The following is a 14,684-nucleotide window of genomic DNA, read 5'->3' as shown; positions in this document are numbered from 1 at the left end:
TTCCCGGGCCTCAGGAGAATCTTGTTTTGACGTATTTAAATGAGGCAAACGGCTCTCTTAAATATGTTAATCTGGATCTCGTCCAGTGCCGCCACACTAGGCCGAGATCTGTGCCATTGGCAGGGAGGCTTCTGTGCCAGGGATGAAGGGAGTGGTGGAGGGTGGCTAGCAGGTGGGCTGTGGAGTCGAGCTGGGGTGGGCGGGTACGCGGTCCAGCACTGCCAATGGCATCATTTCTGGCGCGCGCGCGCGTGTGTGTGGGGGTGGGGTGTAGGCAAACACATGGCTGCAGCTTGTCAGCAATGCGCATGTGCAGCACGGGACTTGACAATTCTCCAATTGTTGTCTGCGCGTTCCGTGGGTGTTTCACGTGGTGCCGATGCTATCCCCACACTGGTAGCGGAATCAGTGAGGGTTTCGCGCCAATTTTCCTGTCATGACTTAGCCTGAGGAACGCAGAATCCAGCCCATCATGTTTTAAACAAAAACCTTTGCTGCACAAAAGTTAAACAAAGCAAGTACTACTGATGTATGTTTCCTAAACCCTTACTAAGTATAGAAATCGCAAGAGGATAATATCAGTTTTTCTTTTACTTCCATCCAAGTGGAGATCTTTAGGGGACTTTCACTTCTGGAACCAAACCTATATGTGCCACAGCTCTCAGGAATTCACTTTGATTCTATTGCACAGTTCTCTGCATTCGAGATTATCAGATTTCTTGGGGTACTTCCACTACTATCCAGCTAACCAACATTCCAACTCTCCAAACAAAAGCAACAATTTAATTGTACATATGCATCAACATTCTTCTGTAGGATGTCCTATCAAAAGGCTCATCTGAATCTTTTGCAGCGGAAGCCATGTCTGACCACACCATTTAATGAGCTGACGTCTATGCTCTCCCTACCCCCTGCCCTAACTGCAGGCAACTCATGTCAAGTGTCTCAGCATGCAGATCCTACCTCTAATCTAACCTCTAGGATATGTGCAGCGTCTATATCTAACTGGCAGCTGCAAGTGTGAAGTCAAATGATTGTGGTTCTTCATCGTTGTCTTCTCACTGTTCCTCCATTGCCTGGTCAGGTGTCCATCGCTTGAATATTTGAAAGGAAAAAGGCACAAGATAATGGTAGTGGTCCTGGTGGGGGATGAGAGGTGGGGTACAGTAAGAGGTGCAATTTATACCAGCTACAGCTTGTAAGGGACGTGCGGAAAGTGAGATACGATAAATTGTTTTAGGTATGAAGAAACCACCACATTCAATGTTTTCAGCTTTGCTATTGACCTGGATCTTATGGGAGTCCTGGTGATAGTCAACATCCTCTCTTTCAGGTGTGCCTGTCACCTCGGGTTAGTTCCTGCTACGTTTCACCTTGCCCTGCAAGAGAGAGAGATGCGCATCATTGTTGCTCAGTCTGTTTGGGTGCTATGGTTGTCATGACAAAATAGCTGACAGTGTGTGCAGTATGATCTGTAATAGTCATAGCAACAAGATAGGTATCATTCACAGAATTTAATAACACTTTATGGCCCGTCCTTGTTAGTCTGTTGGACAGGATATCTAACTTTGTTCGGATGTGTCTGCACATTCAAACTCATGGTGATCTCACGGAGAGTCTGTATGGTCTAGTGGACTGGGATATTTGTATTATGCAAACTGATATCATCTTAAGATTCAAAAGTTGACATTAAAAATTCCATGTTGCATATATCAGTAATATTGTAAAATGCATGGTTTGCAAGTGAAATGAAAATTGGTGGGGTGTATTAATTCTAGTTGGCAATGCTAGTACAAATTATAAATAATAGATGAAACTCATAATTATTTTACAGGAAGTTGTATATAGAATGTAGTGTATTTTAATTTTGCAGAATGAAATGATAAATGTTAATGTGAGAAAACATTGTAATCTACACAACCTTTTTGTAAACTAAGGATTTTGCACTGGTGTAGTTGTGTGCATGGTAAATAGCCAAACTGTTTCAGAGTCTGCACCAAATCTAACCGTTTGCCTTGTATGCATAAACTCCTGGTGCTGAGTTGAGTTAAGCAACCCTGCAACCCAGAATCTGGTTTGGAAGACTTCTGAAGTTTACTGAAAAACATTTTCAGGAAATACTCGTTTTTCAATCTCATGTTTACATTCTTGACTCTGATGTTTGCATTTTGACTTGGAGAATGTCTTGCACCATACAGTGCGCTGCTAAGTGAAAAGAAAACTATAGGTGGCTTATCCTTTTGTAGCCAGATGATAGGATTAATCAGCTATTAAAATAAACATATTTCCACAGTTTTGGTTGATTTACATTTTTATTTGGGTTGATAATCTCAAAAGTGCTCTAGTTTCCAATTCTTTGTCTTTTTACTTTGCAGCGGATTATTTTCCCTTCACAAACACTGTGGTCTTTGGGTTTTTCTGAGGCTCACTCGCTCTCTGCCCCTGGGAAACCCACCATGAGAGCCCATCTTTGGCAGGACCAGAAGATCCTATAGGTGGGAGGGGTCAGAAAACCCTGCCCATTATCGCCATAATTTTCAAAATGCAACATGCAGTATACATGTTGAGCCACTCACTAAAAAGAACTGCAGTGACCACTAAAAGGATTTTGTTCCCATTAGATACATTAACGGCATTCACAAGAGATCTTGACAAACACATGGATAGGATGGGTATAGAGGGATACGGCACAAGGAAGTACTGAGAGTTTTGGCAAAGGTTGGTATCATGGCCAGTGCGGGCTTAGAGAGCCGAAGGGCTCGTTCCTGTGCTGTATTGTTCTTTGTTCACTATATTGACCATTTTCACAACCAGTGATAAGACTATTCATTAACTTCAGAAATTGAGCTCCAAGAAAATGTGGAACTTGACTGAAGTATATAGGATGGCATGGTGGCACAGTGCTTCGCACTGCTGCCTCACAGCGCCAGGGACCTGGGTTCAATTCGACCTTGGGTGACTGTGTGAAGTTTGCACTTTCTCTCCGTGTCTGCGTGAGTTTCTCCGGGTGCTCTGGTTTCCTCCCACAGTCCAAAGATTAGGTTGATTGGCTGTGCTAAATTGCCCATTAGTGTCCATAAAGGTTAGTTGGGGTTATGGGGATAGAGCGGGGGTATGGCTCTAGGAAGGGTGCTCCTTCGGAGGGTCAGTGTAGACTCAATGGGCTACACTGCACTGTATGGATTCAATGATTCTACATCTGTGGGGTCAGTTTGTAAGTTAACTTTGTGAGGTAAGTTGTGCACTGCACACAATGAGCCGCAATTTACAGGGCAGGCACACCGCTCATCCCTCAGAAAGAAACCAGAAGAAGCAGCCATCAGAGGTTAAGAGTGGGACTTCCACCCCTCAGTGGTCAATGTGATTAGCTGGCAGCTCCAGTACTCTGAGCAATAGCACAGCTCAGTAGTGGGCGCTGCCATGACTGCAAGAAAGAGCACAAATAAGATGGTTGGCTGAACCAGACAGGTAAGCCCTGGGGTTTTCGGCTGGGGAGGGACCCTGGAGCACAGGGGCGGGGGTGATGGGCCGTATTTTGGAGGGTAGATGGGACAGAAGGGGGATACCCCCAGGCACAGGGGGCACCCAAAATCAGGTTTCCCTTTCTGCATTTTTTTCATGTAAATCATGAAAAATGGCGGCCCACTGCATATTATTGCCTGTGCAGACTACTAGCCAGGCCAATAGGCTTGCTTAACAAGACTTGTTGCTTATTGCTTCACAAGTCTAGTAAACTTTCAATTATTTATTTACGTTGGTGGCTAAGCTGCTGATTTCAGTGCCCGTCCGCCTGGTGTACTCTAGGAATATACTTGGAAATGGGTGGAAAGTTAGTAGCCTAGTCACATGAGCTATTTTACATGTTTTCTTCTTTTAAAAAAAACCTGATGGGATAAAATTCAGCCCAAGATTTAGTTCACAAACAGCATTAGTTTCAGCTGCAGTCTGCGCCGTACCTGTCGCTTATCTCAATCAATTATTGTGACCTAAGGAAATTAAAATGCTAGAAACTGTAACACTAAGGTGTCTGTTGAGTCAAGTACCAAGGAATATCAGTAGATGATTGTGAATCTAAAGCTTTCCACAGAAATTTACAGGAGAGTCAAGGCCATCCGTTCTATTGTACCTGTGTTGGCACTTTTTGGGCTGATATTAATTTACTAACAATCAGTTTCCCATAAATAAAATTATTTGTTTTTGTACAGTGGCTTTCACGTTCTCAGGATGTCCTAAAGTGCGTTACAGACAATTAAATACTTTCTGAATTGCAGTTAATGGTGTTTTCAGGAAACACAGCAGCTACATTTTACACAGCAAGCTCCCACAAAAAAATCTGATGTGATAATCACCAGATAATTTGTTTTAATGGTTTTAGTTGAGGGATAAATATTGACCAAGGTCACTATGTGAATTGTAATTGTTTGAGACAGTACCCTATGACCTTTGACATCTAGGAGGGCACATGGGGACTTGGTTTAATGTCTCAGCCCAAAGATAGTAGGTGCGATCTGAAGTAAAAGTTTCAAAGTGTGGGTGCGAGCGGGAACTGTCCGATGGCCGACCCTGATGGCATTGGAGGGTCACCCACAGGGAAGCCAGTGGCGCCAAGGAGACAGTGGCAGTGGTTGTCAGCATGGGGAGTGTCACCAGGTGGACCACCAACCAGTACCGCAAGAAGCTCAACAATCCTCATCCAGCCGCATGGGTGAGTTGGCATCAGCCCCCTGGCACCAGTCCCACCTGTCATCCCCAGCCACCGCCCTGCCCCTGGCGACCCTGCGGTTGGCATCCCCCCCCCCCTGATTGCGGGAGAAGCACCCAATAACCGCTACCAACATTGTTAGTGAGAATGGGCCGCTGCCGCCTTTTAAATAAGAAAAAAATGAGGCTGTGTGTAGTCTTTTGGCCATAAGCGGCAGGGGTGAGCAGTTCAAGTGCTCTGTACGTATGCTTGATGTCAAGTGACCTGTATGCATGTGCTTTTGGCACCAAATCATGGAGGAGAGCTTCTTCCAATTTCTAACTGCTGGCAAGCAAGGCAAGAGGACTGTGAAGATTAATCATTTTCGTACAAGTAAGAGATGGCCAGAGACACAAATAGGCAGTGTACCTTCTGGCCAGGATCTGACAACTGAATCTGCTGCAGAGAGCTGCACAGGAGAGTCCACAGCAGGACAGAGCAGTGCTAGTGTTAGCTCTGTACAGAGCTCCAGGGCCTCTGGTTAACAACCTACAAAGAAGAAATTTAACTCGGGAATAAAGCAGGATAAAGATGATTTTGTGAGGTATTGTTTTGTCAATTGTGCCAATGCAAATAAGGATGCAAAGCCCATGTGTGTTATATGCAGGGGAGTACTGGCAAATGAGGGGGAGATGTTTCACACTTTGAAAGAGAAGTGGTGAGTGAAAAATTCCTTTTGAGGTTTAGATCTGAGTCAGTTATTAACTTACAACTGACTCCAAATGCAAAGAATATGCTGCTGACCTGTGGTAACATATTACAAACATGCCAAAAGCCCATGAGGCTGTCAATATTCTGGAATGGAATCTCCCAGGAGTATCCAATGCTGGGTAAAACAAGTATTTTGTTGCTATTGCCCTTCACAATGACCTACATGTGCGAGGTTGGATTTTTCATTCTCACAAAGATGAAGATGGCACAAAGGTACTGGCTGAAGTCTGCACCTGATATGTGTATTTCCTTCTCCTCCAGTGAACCTGATTGGATTGAGATCTTGAGGACCAAGCAGGCTCCCCTTTCACATTATAGATAAACAAACGTGGCCTGTGTTGCGAAGGTCGGCCGGTTGGCAAAAATGGGTCCTGGGAATAATAGTTTGAAAAACACTGGACTTAATACTACTTCTATAGTGATGGTAATGATACTTAATTACCTCACGGTAGCATGGTGGTTAGCATCAATGCTTCACAGCTCCAGGGTCCCAGGTTCGATTCCCGGCTGGGTCACTGTCTGTGTGGAGTCTGCACGTCCTCCCCGTGTCTGCGTGGGTTTCCTCCGGGTGCTCCGGTTTCCTCCCACAGTCCAAAAAGATGTGCGGGTTAGGTGGATTGGCCATGCTAAATTGTCCGTAGTGTAAGGTTAATGGGGGGGATTGTTGGGATACGGGTTACGTGGGTTTATGTAGGGTGATCATTGCTCGGCACAACATCGAGGGCCGAAGGGCCTGTTCTGTGCTGTACTGTTCTATTCTATTCTATTAATTCACTTCCTGTATCCTTTAGTATTTTTTTAAAAAAATAATTTTTATTGAAAATTTTTTACAAAAATATAACAACAAACAGTAACAAACAACAATAAAACAACATAATAAGCATAACACCCCCAAGACCGTAGCAACGCATATATCGAGCATATCCTTTAGTATTAATGGGATGTTCGAAGTATCTTCCACCGTAAAGACTGATGCTAAATATCTATTTCACTCCTCTGCCATTTTCGTGTCCCCATAACCATCTGTCCAGATGTACAGCTGGTGCTTGGCAAGATTGGGCCAGTTCTTAAAGCATTGTTAGAAGCAAAAAGTAAAGAACTGGATAGATCTGAAAGAACAGGGGAAATTATAACATGAACATCAGTGAATGGGTTGCGCCCATGTGGAGATCAAAAATGATACTCCCCCACTGCCACCAGTGAAGATTTGTTTTCTAATTTAGCCACTGGAAAGATGTTCAGTAAGATGGATTTATCAAAGACAGACTTGCAATAAGAATTAACTGGTAAAAGCAAGGCACTGACTACCATTCATACAAAGGATTGTAACAATACCATTTTGGAGTGTCCAATGCCTCTGCAGTGTTCCAGACTATCATGGATTGTGAACCAAATGAGATTAAAGGAATGTGGTGTTTCTTAGATGACATTCTAATCAGCAGTAAGATGGAGATGGGGCACATAGTAAAGTTGAACAATGTCCCAGATCGACTTCAATAGTACAGTATTAAAACTGAAAAGAACAAGTATTGCTTCATGGTGGTGAGGACTGAATTATTTCTAGCCACTGAGTTGCTTGTGAATCACAAAGTGTACATAGGATAGTCCATAAGAAAGCAGTGGGAAGACATTATTTTTGAGATGCAAAAGTTAGATAGAGATTTTGAAGAGTTGGGTAAAAGTTGGGAGGTGCATCTCAGAATGAGAAATGATCCAATCAAGGTTCGTTTCATTCCACAGTCAAACACAAGAAAACCATGGGAATGAGCATGTCAATTGTTTTGAAGTAGATGGCAAAGAGTACTTTGTTTTGTTTGATGGAAGAAATGTTTATTCTAATGCATGTCCACCACATTTCTTTATTACTACACCTAAGAATTGAGGACTTCCTGGGTATAATGAAGACAAAAATAATCCAACGTATGTTTTCTCCTCAACATTCACATCATTCGCTTTATGCTCACAAAGTTCCTTGACTATGAAGCTTTGAAATATGACTCTTAGCACAGATGCTGCACAGCTCCAGGGTCCCAGGTTCGATTCCCGGCTTGGGTCACTGTCTGTGCGTTCTCCCCGTGTCTGCGTGGGTTTCCCCCGGGTGATCCAGTTTCCTCCCACAAGTCCTGAAAGAGAGTGCTGTTAGGACATTTGGACATTCTGAATTTGTCCTCAGTGTACCCGAAGAGGTGCCGGAATGTGGCAATTAGGGGCTTTTCACAGTAACTTCACTGCAGTGTTAATGTAAGCCTACTTGTGACACTAATAAAGATTTGTTTTTGTTCCAACACATTTGGTGCAACAATTTCAAAATATTATATTAGTGGATGAAATTTACCTGGGGGGAATTGCTAATACTGAGGAAGTCTGCAATAGACTGTGTGGAGTCTGCATGTTCTCCCCGTGTGTGCGTGGGTTTCCTCCGGGTGCTCCGGTTTCCTCCCACAGTCCAAAGATGTGCAGGTTAGGTGGATTGGCCATGCTAAATTGCCCTTAGGGTCCAAACTGCCCTTAGTGTTAGTTGGGGTTATGGGGATAGGGTGGAGGTATGGGCTTGGGTAGGGTGCTCTTTCCAAGAGCCGGTGTAGACTCGATGGGCCGAATGGCCTCCTTCTGCACTGTAAATTCTATGAAATTACAGGAGGACATCAATAAACTTTCAGAATGGGAAAACAATTGGCAAATTGATTTCAACACGGATAAACATGAAATAGCACATTTTTGTCGGAAGAATAGGGAGGTCACTTTTTAAACAATGACACCTCCTCCACGATAGTCCTCGAGCCCGGAGCCCCACAAGGCTGCATGCTCAGCCCTCTACTATACTCCTTCTACACCAGTGGCATGCAGAGGTCTGGTGATGCCCGGGGCAAATCTTGATTATATGCCCCAAAGACTCAAGTATAAGGCCTAATATACTGAGAAATATTATGAGAAAGGAAAACATTTTGAATATATAAACACAGATGAAACATGAAATAAACGCTTTATTCGATTTTAATATAAATCAATCAAATTTATTAAGTTCTTTTCCCCAAACGATACCTCCTGTCACAAAACACCTGAACTACTTCACTTTTTACATCAGCTGTGAGAAATTCTTTTTCAATGCTTATTAAAGCCAGGTTGGTCAGTCGCTCCTGTGACATAGAAGACCTCAGATATGTTTTTATTAATTTCAGTTTTGAAAATGACCTTTCACAGCTTGCGACTGAAAATGCGATTATAAGCAGTAATCTGTATGAAACACACAGCGTCGGAAAGACATCCCTCCCATACTGCAGTAAAGACTCCAGAGCATCTTTAGGATCAGGGGGAACTCTATTCCCTCCAGCTCGAAGGAGCATCACAAAATCAATAATTTTGTCATATAACTGAATTGCAACCACATCATTGTCATAATAATTTGCAAAGTCTGAACATTCCTTTTTTAATTTCTCTCTTTCTTTTTCATCTTCAATCACTCCTGAATTCAAGTTCAGAAGAAGAGAAAATCGGTCACTGAGTCTTTGAAGATGGACACTGCGGTCTTCAATTTCAGTTTTTAATATGTTCACAATCTCTACCATTACTCTATTCATTTATTCTTGTGCCGTCAGTCCACTATATCTTGCTGACTCTCCAGGCATTATTCTTCTTCTCCTTGTTCGTGCAATTGGTATTCCCCAATTTTGACAATATTCATTGGCTAAATCTATTGCATTGTGGATAATTTCGTCATTCTTCAAATTCAAGATATGAATAAGTCCTCTCAGATCACAAGAAGCTTCATGGAACCCCATTTTCGGATCCTGCAAACGTTTTGAGACTTTATCCACTGATGATAAAACTGAGTACCAAAAATTTAATAAAGCTATAAACGGGAACTGTTGAATAGAGTTCAGTAGCGATCCTGCATCAGATTTAGTTTCCCTTGAAAATTCTCCTTCCAGCAGGTGTTGAAGGCTTGCAATAACGTTGTCACACTCTTCGTGGATTACTTGCACAGCATCATGGCTGGAACTCCATCTTGTGTTACACTGTCTTTTCACAGTCCGAGTGACAAATGATTTTAACACTTCCCAACGAGAAGTAGATGAAGAAAAAAAAGTAGAGTTTTTCTAGAATGCCAAAAATTGTAACAACAACAGGTTGCACCTCACTTGCATGGACTCAGGACAAATTGAGGCTGTGGTTCTCGCAGTTCACAAACACAGCTTTTGGGTTAACTTCAAGAATTTTTTGTTGAACACCTCCTCTCACTCCAGCCATAACTGCTGCGTTATCATATGCTTGACCACGACAGTCATTCATGGAAATTTTGTCTTCTTCCAATTTTTCCTGAATTTTATTTACCAGGCTGACTGCATCTTTCTTGTTGACTTGAAAAAATCCCAGAAATGTCTCCTTTATTTCTACTTTTCTGTTTTCATCAATATGAACGTAACGCAGAATTTCAGAAACCTGACCTTCATGGGCAATATCTGGAGTTGAATCCAGCATTATGCTAAAATATTTTGCGTCCTTAATTTCGGAAATTATATTTTTCTTGACAGTTTCACCAAGAAGATTGATTATTTCGTTTTGAATTCTGTTGGACAAGTAGGTGACACTTTTTGGTTTCTCTTTCCCTCTCTGCAAGTGTTTTGCTAAGATGTCATCATATTTGACCAAAAGTCTGATTGTTGCTAGAAAGTTTCCTGTATTTTCACTGACTGTCTCCCCTGGCTCTGATAACCCAGATATTCCTTCTCCTCGATGTCCACGATAGTTCAGATTCTGTTTTGCCAGAAAGGATATAACATCGACAATCCGTTCAGTTATAGCTTTCCATCTTTTCTTTTCAGCAGACATTTGCTGTTGAAGTTCAGCATCTATCGTAGTTGAATGATGGAGTCGAACTACAAGGTTCAGGTATTCCCTCATGTGAGCTCTATGAGAAGGGCTTTTCTCATGGTCAGGTATTGTTGGATTTAATTTTCTCCAAGTGGAGAAACCGTCTTCCTTTCCAAAGTTTGACACAGACAACAAATGCTCCTTTGAAAACAAAAGCAAACAAAACAGTAGCATGCTTTCCGATATGGAGAGTATAACAACCATTTTCTCTCCACAATTTCTCCGTTTGTGGAAACTTTATCAAACCACTGTTTGGAAAATGATCTCCCATCCTTCTCAGCAAATGGACCACTTTTATTCTGATATCTTTCAGGGCCATGTTGTAATATTGTCATCTTCAAATGATCTGGAATCGGTTTCTTCAAACAGCCAAAATCGCTTCTTTGCAAAAATATGCAAATATCTTCTTTATTTTCTTCACATGGATCATCATCCTGACAACGAGACTGAGGAGAGAGAGTATTATGTTCTGACCGAGCTGAATCCGTATCAGAAAAATCCTTCTCTGCACCCACATCATCTTTTACTTCTCCAGGTTCTCCTACTTCTTCTTTACTTCTTTTTATCCATGCATCTAATGCCCCTCTTTGATGGGACTCTTCTTCGACTCTGGCCCTCTTTTTTTTCCTGTTCTGTGCTCCACTCGGTTGTACACGAAATACTCGTAACATTTCATTTTCTATCTCAAAAACCGTAAGACGCATGAGAAAATGGGAAGAAAATGGTAAACAATCGGTCAGTTGCAGACGGATAAACCATATTTCATTTCTTTGTTCCTTCGTATCAAATTATTTCACACTGATTCTCCACTGATAATTTATATCATAGACTTGCAAATTAGTGGTATCTGTATTCGAATATTAGCATGTTAAGGAATAAATGTCTCCTATTCCGAGATTAAATGCCATAGCAGTCCTCTGATCATCCAGGCTTCACTCTTACTACATCCCACGTAAATATTTCATTAAATATCGCCAAAAAACCTATAAAAACCGTAGTTGCACCTGTTCTAGAGCTATTCACTGACCTGAGTAGGTAAAAGAACTAATCTAGATGCACAAAAAGCTGAAGAAAAGACGAGTTATGACTCGAGGAAACGCAGGAACGAACAGCCACGTCTGCTTGTTGCTTTTGATGGTTGCACCACGTACATCATGCGCATACGTGTGGGGGGGATGGGGAGAAGGACCATTTTCTCTAGACAGAAAGGGTACACCATGTTAAAGGAATAAAGGGCTAACAACTGCCTCTGCAGTGTGGTGAGCCTCCAAAAATTGATTTATCACCGCTGAAATTTTAAAATTACTATCTTATTTCCTTCTCTGGGGCAGCACGGTGGCCTAGTGGTTAGCACAACCGCCTCACGGAACTGAGGTCCCAGGTTCGATCCCGGCTCTGGGTCAATGTCCGTGTGGAGTTTGCACATTCTCCCCGTGTCTGCGTTGGTTTCGCCCCCACAACCCAAAAAATGTGCAGAGTAGGTGGATTGGCCACGCTAAATTGCCCCTTAATTGAAAAAAATAATTGGGTAATCTAAATTTAAAAAAATATTTAAAAAAAAAAAAAAATTTCTGTACTTTTTTGAAGTACAGAAAAGATCCTCATGAGAAGGTTATGATATTGAAGCAAATGTGTTCTTATATACTTTGTATTGTATCTTAAGTATGATTGCTGAAGTTGACTCAAGTGAGAGGACATGCAAACTTACGTACGGACATATGAATTAGAAGCAGGAATAGGCCACTCGGCCCCTCAAGCCTGCTCTACCGTTCAATAGGATCATGATGACCTGGTTGTAACCTCCACCCTAAATTTCTGCCGACCCCAGTTGACTTTTCATCCCTTTATTAATCAAGAATATTTTCAATTTGACAGCTGAACAAAACAGTTCACTTGTGAAATTTAGAGTGAGGTACCATGGGCTGAATCATAGAATGTTCACAACATTCACTCACTAACCAAGTATTCTCCTAAAGGTGCCAAAAAAGATATTGGCCCTGAAATTCCTCTTTCATAGGGCTGTTGAAGCATAGCTATTTTGGCTAGATATGGGAAGGGGTATTTTTTTATGTGTTCATAAATCCCACCAGACGTGGGAATTGAGTCCATAGATCAGGTATAACATCATTCCAAGAATTAAGCTTGGCATAAATGAAGCTCCCAAGTTGTTTAAAAGGTCCAGTCCTGCAGCAATTCATTTATGGTGGGAAAACTGTAATTCTGCAGCTTTAAACACAGTATTCACGAAGATTTCAACACTGACAAAAATGGCATGACTGTCTTCCCAAGTTTTGCAAATTCCCCGTCTCAAGATTTGGGACATGGGCAGAGGAAAATCAACAGGCTCAGCCAGAGTTATCCTACCTAGAATCGCACCCAAAAAGTCAGAAAAACTACATCAGGGCTATCACCTGAGGGTGAAAGAGATAACTGATAGCTGGTACACAATTAACGAACAAGGAAGAGGATATGGAGTGAGGACAATAAAATATAACAGCAAAAACGGAAAAAATCAAATTCAAACAATTAAGAAACTGGTTTGGGAAAATATTAATAAACAAAACAATTAGATGGATTTACTTCTTTTATGGAATAACCTTTGTTTTCACTAAAGCTATAGTGGAGTCCCAGTTTTTAGATTTGTCAGATAAATTATTGTGCTTATTTAGTTGTTTAAATTACTGTAAAATGGTAATTTAGGTCAAAGGAAACATTGACATGAGTTTGAACATCAATGCTGTATCGAACACATGGATGGAGAGCAGTGCTGGAAATGGGACATGAGATTGTATCCATTGCAGATGTTACTGGGGTTGTTTTTCTGAGGTTGTTGAAAGAGGTACTTCATTGGGGTGCAGTCACGGGACTGAACATCTATGTTATATAGGCTGCTGATTCTGCAAATGTTTCAATTAAATCCAAAACACCAACCAATGCATGTTCATTTACTAGTGCAGCCATTTAACCCTGGCTAATTAGTTACCTCAAAGCAGGAATGCAAGTGGCATTGAGATTGACCTGACACAGTCATAATGCCAGGAGAAGCAGCTATGCGAATCGTTCGCTGGTCATATGATCATTTGTATGATTTACATTATGGAGCTGCTGAATTTTCATAACTTCCTTCACAGGTGTTGAGCAACCTCCTGGTGAATTTGGCTTCCATCCTGTTTAAATTATTTGCATAGAAAAATAGGAACTGAGAGCAGGGGAAGATAAACCAATAGATTGTATTTTTTGTCATCTTTGTTTATATTTTGTTACATGTATGAGAAAACAAATCAGTCATTGTAGCTGGGATTTGCCAAAACATAAATAGTCCAGTTTAAGTAACCAGGCCAAGCATTCAAATGAAGGTATGCGCAGATCTGCCAGCATGCTAGCTTGCTATGCAAAGCACACCAACACCAGTCAATTTTATTTTTTCATCTGCTTAATAGCCTGCAGCTGTTAACTGTACCCTAAGGTGAAGAACTGAAGTGATAGGTCAGTCTTTTGACTAACAATGCCATTTTAAAACAATTTTGCTTGAATCCACCCATAAGACATAGGAGCAGAGTTAAGCCACTTGGCCCATCGAGTCTGCGCCGCAATTCAATCATGGCTGATATATTTCTCATCCCCATTCTCCTGCCTTTGACCCATAACCCTAATCCTCTTATTAATCAAGAACCTATCTAACTCTGTCTTAAAGATACTCAATGATTTGGCCTCCACAGCCTTCTGTGGTAAAGAGTTCCACAGATTCACCACCCTCTGGCTGAAGAAATTCCTCCTCATCTCAGTTTTAAAGGATCGTCCCTTTAGTCTGAGATGGTGTCCTCTGGTTCTAGTTTTTCTACAAGCGGAAACATCCTCTCCACGTCCACTCTATCCAGGCCTTGCAGTATCCTATAAGTTTCAAGAAGACCCCCCCCCTCATCCTTCTAAACTCGAATGAGTACAGACCCAGAGTCCTCAACCGTTCCGCATACGACTAGTTCTTCATTCCAGGGATCATTCTTGTGAACCTCCTCTGGACCCTTTCCAAGGCCAGCACATCCTTCCTTAGGTACGGGCCCAAAACTGCTCACCATACTCCAAATGGGGTCTGACCAGAGCCTTACACAGCCTCAGAAATACATCCCTGGTCATGTATTCTAGCCCTCTTGACGCGAATGCTAACATTGCATTTGTCTTCTTAACTGCCGACTGAACCTGCACATTAACCTTAAGAGAAGCGTGAACAAGGACTCCCAAGCCCCTTTGTGCTTCTGATTTCCTAAGCATTTCCCCATTTAGGAAATAGTCTATGCCTAAATTTCTCCTTCCAAAGTGCATAACCTCACACTTTTCCACATTGTATTTCATTTGCCACTTC

General features: G+C 41.9%; 1 protein-coding gene and 1 long non-coding RNA gene across 2 annotated transcripts in view; one reads left to right on the top strand and one right to left on the bottom strand.

Moving 5' to 3' along the window:
* slc25a21 (solute carrier family 25 member 21) overlaps positions 1 to 14,684 on the top strand; it is a 781,061-nt gene that overhangs the window by 392,062 nt on the left and 374,315 nt on the right. The gene's annotated exons all lie outside the window — the stretch shown is intronic.
* The window catches only part of LOC119955027, a 113,318-nt gene that overhangs the window by 22,554 nt on the left and 76,080 nt on the right, over positions 1 to 14,684 (bottom strand). Inside the window, exon 2 of the long non-coding RNA XR_005458372.1 lies at positions 1,287 to 1,379. This is a non-coding gene — a long non-coding RNA (uncharacterized LOC119955027). The remainder of the gene's footprint in view (positions 1 to 1,286; positions 1,380 to 14,684) is intronic.

This window comes from Scyliorhinus canicula, chromosome 2 (genome assembly GCF_902713615.1).
Source record: "Scyliorhinus canicula chromosome 2, sScyCan1.1, whole genome shotgun sequence".
NCBI classification, from domain to species: Eukaryota; Metazoa; Chordata; class Chondrichthyes; order Carcharhiniformes; family Scyliorhinidae; genus Scyliorhinus; species Scyliorhinus canicula.
The sequence above is the reverse complement of the archived record's forward strand: the minus strand, read 5'-3'. Positions and strand labels throughout refer to the sequence as shown.